The sequence below is a fragment of the Papio anubis genome, chromosome 11, assembly GCF_008728515.1.
Source record: "Papio anubis isolate 15944 chromosome 11, Panubis1.0, whole genome shotgun sequence".
NCBI lineage: Eukaryota > Metazoa > Chordata > Mammalia > Primates > Cercopithecidae > Papio > Papio anubis.
In genome coordinates this window covers 84,711,151-84,720,756 of record NC_044986.1, presented here as the reverse complement: position 1 = coordinate 84,720,756, position 9,606 = coordinate 84,711,151, and the positions used below count along the sequence as shown (strand labels likewise).

Below are 9,606 nucleotides of genomic sequence, written 5' to 3'. Positions count from 1 at the left end.
GGTGGCTGTCGCTGCTCAACTGCAGTTCAGCTCAAGCATATGGCTCTTTGTGGGACCAGCATTGAAGGCTGGGGGATAAGTGAGGCAGGTCTTGTCACACCTTCAGGGTAATTGGATTCACCAAAGTGGCTCTGGTCAGGACCAGTGAATAGAGGTGTGTTCGTCAAGATAAAAAGATCCTGGCTTCCTGTCTTCAGGCAACGTCTACGATTGAATTCCCTCTACACTGACCACCCTTGCTGAAGTTGTTTTAATTGACCTCGTAGCCAACTGACCTCATATTCTGGCACAGGCTCTGACTCCTTTTTCAATAGCCTAGCTGCCCTGCTCTGATACTACAAAGGGACCCCCACCCTGAGGTCAGGAGTTCAAGACCAGCCTGGCCAACACAGTGAAACCCCGTCTCTACTAAAAATACAAAAATTAGCCGGCTGCGGTGGCATGCGCCTGTAGTCCCAGCTACTGGGGAGGTTGAGGCAGGAGAATTGCCTCTGGGGACTCAGTAGGGTTTTAGAGGGCAGGTGAGGGTCAGGTGAGCATTCCTGGAGAACACAGTCCTCAGTGGTTCAGGATATAAGCATGGCGCAGACAGCTGTTGGCATTATCAGCCTGGCCTGGGAGAGGGGGATGCGCACAGGGTAGTGCACACGGCCCGCAGGGAATTTACAGCGGCGTCTCCCATGGGTTCTCAGTGCCTTGGAAGACCGGTAGAGGCTCTGTCTGTCCCGGCCTGGCAGGCAGAGGGCCCCGGCGCAGGGCGAGGCTCCAGTGCGCAGGCTCGCGGGGGCAGGTGGGATTGGACAGCGACGAAGGCCGGCGGGCTAGGCGTGGACCCAACTGGCGAGGCTGCTGGGGTTGCGGCGGGGCAGTTGGGGCGGCCCCGCAGGCCCAGGTGAGGAAAGGTGACTGGGGGCCAGGTGGGCAGGGAGCGTGCGGGAGGCTGCCGCGCCGAGCTGTGGGAGGGCGAGCGTGAAGATGCCGTTGATGTGCAGGGGACCCAAGGCGTGGGTTGTGGCCCTGGCCCGGGAGGCTGCCCGGGTGGGCCTGGGCTGTGAGGTAGTGTCGCTGCAGCCCGAGGGCAGGACCCGATCCTAGCCGTGTGATGCCAGCTGCACTGTGACGCGTGTTGGGGCGCCTATGCGTGACGGGACTGGGACAGGAACCCTGTGGCTCTGTGGCAGGGGAAGGCCACCAACTCCCTGAGGAGCAGCAGTGTGGTATGATTAGTAAGAAGCCGTCATCAGGCCCTAAGACAGCCAAGAACTTCCCAATGACTCAAGGGCCGGTGGAGGTCAAGAGACCTAGAAAGAAAGAACATGAATTCATCAATCCATTCAGCAGCTATTTTGAACGCCTCCTGTGTGCCAGACGCTGTTCCAGAAGCTATGAATATCACTGAATGTGATAGACAAGGCCCTCATATGCTAGCGTTGACTCAAGGAAAACTGTAGGATGGGGTAGGTTTCATTTTTGGAAGTTGTAGAATCAGTACTTACGTTTTGAATGTGTTAAGTTTGAGATGCCCAGTAGGTTTTTCCCAATAAAACCTACTAGACATAAGCATAAGCTGGGAAGAATTTTACAGAGGGCTCGGACCACCTACCACCTACAGGTGCCATGAACATTTAGCATATTTGATTTTTCACATTACCTATTCACCTTCTCTCCATTTATCAGTCACCTGGTAGTTTTTGTGGTTTTTTTTTTTTTTTAGTGTGGTGAAATACACACATAAATCATCTAGTAGATATTTGGGTTGAGATATCAAATATACTTTTTAGAAATTTAAATCTGAAGTCCTGGAGGATGTCAGGCTAGAGTTAATCTTTGAAATCGACATCATATACTGTACATAGTATTTAAAATATATGGGACTGGTGAAGACATCTAGTTTAATAGTGTACACAAAGAAGAGGGGAAGCCAAAAAAGGGAAGGAGGTAGTGGTCAACCATGTTGAATGTTACTGTGTAAGATGAATTTGGTAATTAGGAGGATTTTAATCATTTTGACAAGAACAACTTTAATGGAGAAGAGAGGCATTAAGGTTGGGTGGAGTTTTTTCAAGAGAGAAGAAAGCAGAATGTTTATATGGCAATGTGATTAAACTCATAGAAAGGAAAAACTGCTGCAGATGAAAGAGGGGAACATTGTAGAGGGTAGCTGTTGAATACCTGAGAGAGGAGGAGACCCTACGCAGGTGAGTAGTTGGTTTTGAAATGAGCAGCGACACTTACTCTGTTGTAACTAGAGGGGAAGCTGAGACAACAGGTGCAGATACGGTGGATGGTGGGAAGAGAGTCTATTGGTACAGTCGTCCATCAGCTGAGAGGGAGGGCAGCAGGGGAGAGGAAAGGTGTGGGAACTTGGAGGAGAGACATGTGATAGAGTCCTAGAGAGGGTGAAAGTGAACTTACTAGAGAAATAAAGTTGGATTCCCAGGCAGTGCTGAGGGCCCATTTGAGATGTGGAGTCATGCATTTAAAGTGATACAAACCAGTGTAGTTGTATCGTGTTCAACTTCGGAAGGGTGTTGTGAGGATTAAATAAGGTAATGCATGAAAAACATTTAATAGAGTATCAGGCATTTGATGAATGTTAACGCTTTTTATTTGAGCCCTCATTTTGTTTTCCTTTTCTGTTTATACATATGTGACTGAGGAGGGCTGGCAATTACCACCCGACAGACCGTTCTGGGGCATGTTCTCCAATCACAGAGAACTGCAGTTTGCAGCTACTCAGAAGTCTGATTCCTGTTGCGGTTACATGTACACAGTGTGATAATTGAGGGTGTTTGCTTTTTAGAGGCATTGTCCTGGACTGTTTGGGCTGAGGTTTGTCACAGTGACAGTCCTTAAGTTTTTGTGAAATCTTTTATGACTGCATTTCATATTAGATCTGATGCACTAGTAATCTATAGAATCTACAAATCTAAGATCAGCAGGAAAATTTTCAGTTTGATAGGTTTTCATTTCTCCCTGACCACTTGAGCTGTATTAAAATACAAATAACAATAATGTCTGACTGTAAGCTCTTGAAAATGCCAAGCACTTTTCTAAGCACATCACATGCATAATCTTGTTTAATCGTCACCTCAACTCTACAAGGCAGGTACAATTATTTTACTGATTTTTCAGATGCAAAAATAGGCTCCAGGGGGTTAAGTAATTTGCCCAAGGTACACATACCCTGACCTCCAGTTTCTACTGCACACAGTAATTTTTTTTTTTTAAACTGCTTCACCATCACTCATCTGCATTGCAGTGGAGTACTTAACATGCTGGACTCCAAAGCCAGAATGCCTGGTTTCAGAAAACTGCCACTTAGAAGCTATGGGACTTTGGGTAAATTATCTAACTTCTGTGTGCCTTTGTTTCTTTTTTGACAAAATGGAAATAATAATAGTACCTGCCTGATAGGGCTACTATCATTGTAATTGAGAATCACATGAGTTAATATATTCAATATGCGTAATATAGTGCCTGCTTGTTTAAATGCTACTATTATCACCTGCTTGCTAGTACCACCATGGAGCAGTATATACCGATTGGTTTGATCAAAATAATACTCCAAGTGTCCTGTTATTGTGTCTAAGCAGAGTTTTAAAATTGCAGCCCACTATATTATTCCCACCTCAGGGATCACTCCTGTTTCCTCTGAATTTATCTCTCTGAGGGAAACAAATAGATAAGTTTGCTTCCAGGAGCAGAAAACAACTCAAATTTCATTCATACTCATTTGACCAATAGAGTTCATTTCATTCATCCTGGCATTACCTACCACTTAGCAAAGGGGAATAAGGCTTGGGGAGTAATGTGATTCCATGTTGTTTTTCCCAGATCAGCAGCCCATTTAGAGGAATTTGGTTAGAAAGGCCAATGGACTGCATAGCCAGTATTGGACACAGCATATGGTAGGTGATGTGGGTCAGTGGGCTGGACATAAAAGTATTCTGAAAAGATCTGTAAAGTCTTTGGAGTTACTATGATGTGTTGTGTCAGTTACTGATTAAAAGTGACTGGCAGGCTTGGCATTTGAGACCAGTGAAAGTTCTAAGTGATCTTTGCTGATGTGCAACACGTAGAGTAAATGTATGATAAAAAGTAGTAATTCTCAGTGAGTTTGCATCAGAATCACCAGTGGGGAGCTTTATGAAGATTTGCAGAATGACAGGCTCCACTTCCACAGATTCTGAATCAGTAAGTCTCAGCAGGGTTCTGGAATCAATCAACTTTTTTAAGAGCTCCCCCAGTGACTGTGACGTGCAGTTAGCATGGGATATCATTAGTGCAAATCAGTGCTTTTAAGCCCTAACTGTGTTTTACAATTACCTTTCAATCGGCTTTTTAAAAACATACTGATGTTCTGGAGCCACCCCAGGGATTCTAAATTAATTTAGCCTGGGTGAGGTCTGGACATTTGTGTGTTTCTTTAAAAAAATGTCTCAGGTGATTCTAATGTACAGCTAGGTTTGAGAATCACTGGCATAGTCAGCTAGATTTCCTGCCATAGTTTATTTACTCTTAAAAATTTAAACATAGCTTCAGGCAGCATCTTACCACCAGGAAAGTAGAAAAATGAGCATTTCTGAATTTCCCCAATGTAAATGTTCAACATGATAATCAGGTAACAATGAAAAATGTGAATTGCTGATAGAATTAGCATTTCTTACACTAAGCTGTGAAGATTTGATCAAGTTTCCCCTGGGGATGAGAATTTACATTTCCCAAGAGCTTTATATAGAATCTCAATATTTCAGCAACTCTGGGAGGTGCATATAATTCCCATTTTGTAGATGAGAATTTTGAGGCTAAGGGGGGTTAAGTAGCTTGCACACTCAGTTGTGTACATTTCCAAGGTCTAGGTTCCATTTTCTCAGTAATTCTCAACTTTGAGTGCACACTGGGATCACCTGGGGAACTTTAAAATTACAAGTGCTTGGCTGGGCGTGGTGGCTCACGCCTGTAATCCCAGCACTTTGGGAGGCCAAGGCGGGTGGATCATGAGGTCAGGAGATCGAGACCATCCTGGCTAACATGGTGAAACCCCATCTCTACTAAAAATACAAAAATTAGCTGGGCATGGTGGCGTGCACATGTAGTTCCAGCTACTTGGGAGGCTGAGGCAGAAGAATCGCTGGAAGCTGGGAGGTGGAGGTTGTAGTGAGCCAAGATCACGCCACTGCACCCCAGCCTGGCAACAGAGCGAGACTCCGTCTAAAAAGAAAAAAGAAAAAAAAAATTACCAGTGCTGGTGTTCCATTCTCAGAGACGCTGATTTTGTTGGTCGTGTGGCCTGGAATTGGGATTTTGCAAAGCTCTCCAGCTAATTCTAATATGCAGCTGAAATTGGGAATCATGCATTACACCATGCAGCTTCCTGATGGTCTAAATTAATTTTCTCGTACGCCCGTAGATTGCCCTTCTGTAGACTGCTGTGACTGGGTTCCTTGCCTTCGTATATTCACTTATAGATATCTTAGTGTCTTTTCTTTCCACTCCTTCCTCAACTTTTAACAAATAGGTAAAGATTGCCAGACACTGTTCTTGGTACCAGAATGACACAGTGATGACAGGGCAGACCAAGTTGCCAGCCTCATAGTACTAATACTGGGGGAGGTAGACAATAAACATGTGAGAAGATGCATATGGACTTACATAGGTAAGCAAACTTTAAGGTAATGAAAAGTGCTTTGGGGAAAAGTACAGCAGGATGATAAATAGTGATCCCAGCAGCAACGCATGAGATTCCATTTGCTCCACATCTTCACCAGAACCACTTTGTATTGGATTGTGTTTGTGTGCTTGATTTCAGCATTTCTAGTAGGTATGTAGTAGTATTTCGTTATGGTTTCCCTTTGCATTTTTATGTTGGCCAGTTCATGAAAATACATCTTTTCATGTATTTATTTGCCATCTATGTTTCTTCTTTGGTGAAGTATCTGTTCACATCTTTCGACTATTTAAAATTGGGTCGTCCTCTTTTTGAGTTATAAGGGTCTATATATTTAGGATATAAGTCCTTCCTCAGATGTGTGTTTTGCAAATATCTTCTCCCAGACTGGGGCTTGACTTTGCATTTCTTAATGTTGTCTTCTGAAGAGCAGAAGCTTTTAATTATTTTGAAGTCGAGTTATCAATTATTTCTTTTGTGGTTTGTGCTTAGTGTCTTAAGAAATCTTTGTTTAATCCAGTGTCACAAAAGTTTTCCCTTAAGTTTTCATCTAGAAGTTTTATAGGTTTAGAGTTTGCATTTAGGTCTGTCATCTATTTTGAGTTGATTTTTGTACATAATGTGAGTATGGGGTGAAGTTTATAATTCTGTGTGTGGATGTCTCATTTTCCCAACACACTTGTTGAAAGCACTATCCTATCCCCATTATATTATCTTGACACCTTTCCCCTTCTAAATCAATTGTTACTATGTGTGAACTATTTTTAATCTCTCTGTTCTTTCCTGCTGAGGTATATGTCTGTTCTTATACCAGCACCACATTGGATATTCCATTCATAATTTCTATTCATTATAGGGAGGTCCTAGTTAGTGAAATAAAGGAAGGAAAAGATATAAGCGTAACCAGATTAAAAAGGAAGAAATAAAATTGTCTTTATTTACAGACAATATGATTGTTTATGAGGAACCTGAGGAATCTACAACAAAGCTACTAGAAATAACATGACTTTGGCAAAGACACAGGATGTGAGGCCAATATACAAAAATCAATAGTATTTATCACTGACAGTGAACAATTGGAAATTAAAACTTAAAAACACAATTGACAATAGTATCAAAAACATGAAAAACTGAGGGAAAAATCTAATGAAGTTCTGTAATATTTGAATACTAAAAACTATAAAACATTGAAGAGAGAAAGAAAACCAAATAAATGGAGAAATAAATCTATTCTATTTGATAATATTTTGTTAAGGGTTTTTTTTTGCATATATATTCATGAGAGATACTGGTCTATAAAGATATTGGTCTGTAATATTCTTGATTTTGGTATCAAGGTTAATGGTGGTCTCATAAATTAGTTGGGAGTGTTCCCTTTTCTATTTTCTGGAACATTTTGTATAGGAGTGTTATTCTTCCTTAAAGGTTTGGTAGAGTTCAACAGGGAGGTGTCTGGGCCTAGAGTTTCCTTGTGTTAGTTTTATACCATCGACTCAAGTTTTAAAATTATATATGGCTATTCAGATTTTATGTGCTACTCAGTTCTTTTTGAGTGAACTTTAGTACTTTGTGTCTTTCAAGGAATTAGTTCCTTTCATCTATGTTATCAACTTTGGCATATAGTTGTTTGTAATACTTTCTTATTATCCTTTTAATGGCATTAACATCAGGATCTGTAATGAAGTCCTCTTTTTCATTTCATTTCAGATTTCGGTTATTTGTGTATTCCATCTTCTCTGCCTCCCTTTTTCTCTCCCTGTATCTCTTCCTCTTCCTCTTTCCTTCCCACCCCTTCCTTTCTTTCAATAGTCAGTCTAGAGCTGCACTGTTCGATAGTTATCCCTAGTCACATGTGTCTATTTAGATGTAAATTAATTTCAATAAAATTACATTGAAAATTGAGTTCCTCAGTCACACTGGCCACATTTTAAGTGACCAGGAGTCACAAGTGGCTTCCATATTGGAGGGTGCTGCTATATAGAATGTTTTCGTCATTCTACAAAGTTCTACTGGACTTTGAGGGTCTAGAGGTTAGTAATTTTTCTTTAAATCTTTTCACAGATCTGTTTTGGATTTCATTGATTTTTCTCTGTTGTTTTTTTATTTTCCACTTCATTGATTTTTTGCTCTTTATTATTTCCCTCTTTTTGCTTGCCTTGGATTTAATTTCTTTTTAAATTTCTTACAGTAGGACCTTAGATTACTCATTTGAGGCCTCTATTGTTTCCTAATATAAATATTTAACGCTATAAATTTCTCTATCAGCACTGTTTTAGCTGCATCCATGAATTTTGATGTTGTATTTTTACCTTCATTCAATTCAGAATAATGTATAGTTTCCTTTGTCACTTCTTTGAATTTAGAGTTATTTAGAAATATATTCTTTAATTTCCAAATATTTGAGAATTTTAAAGATGTATTTCTTTGATTTATATTTTAATTCCGTTTTAAAAAACATATTTTGTGTTTCAGTTTAATGTTTTATGGTTTGTTTTTAGGCCCAGAATATGGACTATCCTTGTGAATGTTCCATGTCTACTTTAATACTTATTTTGTTGTTGGCTGGGATGCCCTATAAAAGTTAGGCCAAATTACTTAATGGTGTTGTTCAGGTTTTCTGTCCTTATTGTCTGTCTACTTGTCTCCAACATTGTTGTAGATTTTTCTGTTTTTTCATTTCAGTTTTCATTTTATCACTTTGGAAGCTATGTTGTTGGATACACACACATTTCGAATTCTTACGTATTATGTAATGCCCCTTTTTATTTCTGGAAATGTTTATCTTTTTTTAAAGTCTATGTTGTCGATGTTAATATGGCCATTCTTTCTTTTGATCGGTGTTTACATGGATTATCTTTTTTCCATTTTTAAAATTTATCATGTCTTTATAGGTAAGGTGGGTTTCTTGTAGACAGTATATAATTGGATCTCACTTTTCAAATCCTGTCAGACAATCCCTGACTTTTGATTTGGATGGCCAGACTGTTTACATTTAATATAATTATTGATATGATTAGATTGTAATCTGTTATCTTGCCAGGTTTGCGCTTGCCTTACCTGTGCTCTAATCTATTCCCTTCTTTTCCCATACTCTTTTGGTTTAAATGAGGCTTGCTTTACTTACTCAATTTTTTACTCCATTTTATCTCCACGCTACCGTTTTCAGAGAAAAGCTTCTGCTTTTTCTCCTCCATGCTTCTTCTCCTTCTTTTTATTCTTTTTCTTAGTGGTTACTCTAGGCTATATAAGTTTGTCACAGTTTACCTTCAAATAATATATCATTTCACATATAGTATAATATATATACCTTACAGCAGTATGCTTCCATTATTTCCCACCCATACTTTGTGTTATGATTGCCATACATTTTACATCTGCATATCTTATAAACTTCACCATGTAATTGTCATTATATTTGCTTTAGACAATTATCTTTTTAAATTCTTGTTCTCTTCACTCTTAAAAATCTTATTTTATAGACTACTTTTAGAATAGTTTTAGATTTATAAAAAATGGAGCAGATAGTACCATAAGTTACCCTATACCCCCTCAGCCCCATGGTTTTCCCCATTGTTAATATGTTGCTTTTGTTTGGTACATTTGTTATAGTTAATAAATCAATATCCATAGATTAGTATTAACTGAAGTCTCTAGTTTACATTAAGGTTCACTAGTTATATTGTACATTTCTATGGGTTTTGACAAATGTATAATGTCATGTATCCACAATTATAGTATCATACAAAATAGTTTCATTGTCCTAAAAGTCTTCTGTGCTTCATCTATTCATTATTCCAGCTCAATCCCTGAACCCCTGCTAACCACTGATCTTTTTGCTGTCTCAAAAGCTTTGCTTTTCCTACAGTGTCATATAGTTGGAATTAAATAGTATGCAGCCTTTCAAATTGGCTTCTTTTGTTTAGAAACATTGATTT

At 39.6% G+C, this 9,606-nt stretch overlaps 1 protein-coding gene across 3 annotated transcripts in view; it reads left to right on the top strand.

Annotated features, from left to right (window-relative positions):
* Positions 1 to 786: 786 nt before the first annotated feature.
* Positions 787 to 9,606, top strand: part of PTPN20 (protein tyrosine phosphatase non-receptor type 20) — a 115,768-nt gene continuing 106,948 nt past the window's right edge. For 2 of the 3 annotated variants that reach the window (XM_021943299.1, XM_009214428.3), the window contains exon 1: positions 787 to 892. The gene's annotated coding sequence lies outside the window, so the exon portion shown is untranslated. Of the gene's footprint in view, positions 893 to 1,111; positions 1,458 to 9,606 lie in introns of those variants that run through there. The other variant, XM_009214430.3, reaches the window with a different exon arrangement.